The following is a 1,044-nucleotide window of genomic DNA, read 5'->3' on the forward strand; positions in this document are numbered from 1 at the left end:
ATCTAATTTCTTTAACAGTTTTAGGTGGGGGAAGTTTTGAAATAAGATCAACTTTTGCTTTATCAACTTCTATTCCCTCAGATAAGATTACATGACCTAAAAAATTCCTTTTTTATTCATAAAATGACATTTTTCCCAATTAACCACAAAGTTTTTCTCTTTGCAATGAGTCAAAACAAGCGAAAGATGGTGCAAACATTCATCAAAGGACGAGCCAAACACAGAAAAATCATCCATAAACACTTCAAGAAATCTTTCAACCATGTCAAAAAAAATTGAAATCATATACCTTTGAATAGTCGTAGGTGCATTGCATAATCCAAAAGGCATGTGACGATAGGCAAAAGTTTCGAAAGGGCGTGTAAATGTAGTATTTTCTTGATCTTCTGGGGCAATAAGGATTTGGTTATATCTCGAATACCCATCAAGAAAGCAATAATATGCATGCCCAGCTAAACGTTCAAGCATTTGATCAATAAAGGGTAATGGAAAATGGTCTTTTCTAGTAACATTATTCAGTTTTCTATAGTCTATGCACACTCTCCACCCCGTTTGTGCTCAACTAGGGATTAATTCATTTTTCTCGTTTTCAACAACTGTGATCCCGGACTTCTTAGGCACAACTTGAACTGGACTAACCCATTTACTATCAGAAATAGGGTAAATGATACCTACGTCTAATAGTTTAATGACCTCTTCTCTAACTACTTCTTTCATATTTGGATTTAGCCTTCTTTGACATTCCCAAGAGGTTTTAGCATTCTCTTCTAGTGGATTCTATGCATACATATGGATGGGCTAATTCCTTTAATGTCACCAATGGTCCAACCTATGGCTTCTTTATCTTTTCTCAAGAAATCTAACAATTTATCTTCTTGTTCTTTATCTAAGGTGGATGCTATGATAACAGGTAAGGTTTCATACTCTCCTAGAAAAGCATATTTTAAATTTTCTTGCAAAGGTTTAAGGTCTAATTTGGGAGACTCGGAAATTGATTGAACATGATCTAAGGGTGAAAAAGGTTCAACTTTGGTTTCATCTAAG

This window comes from Humulus lupulus, chromosome 1, assembly GCF_963169125.1.
Source record: "Humulus lupulus chromosome 1, drHumLupu1.1, whole genome shotgun sequence".
Taxonomy (NCBI): domain Eukaryota; kingdom Viridiplantae; phylum Streptophyta; class Magnoliopsida; order Rosales; family Cannabaceae; genus Humulus; species Humulus lupulus.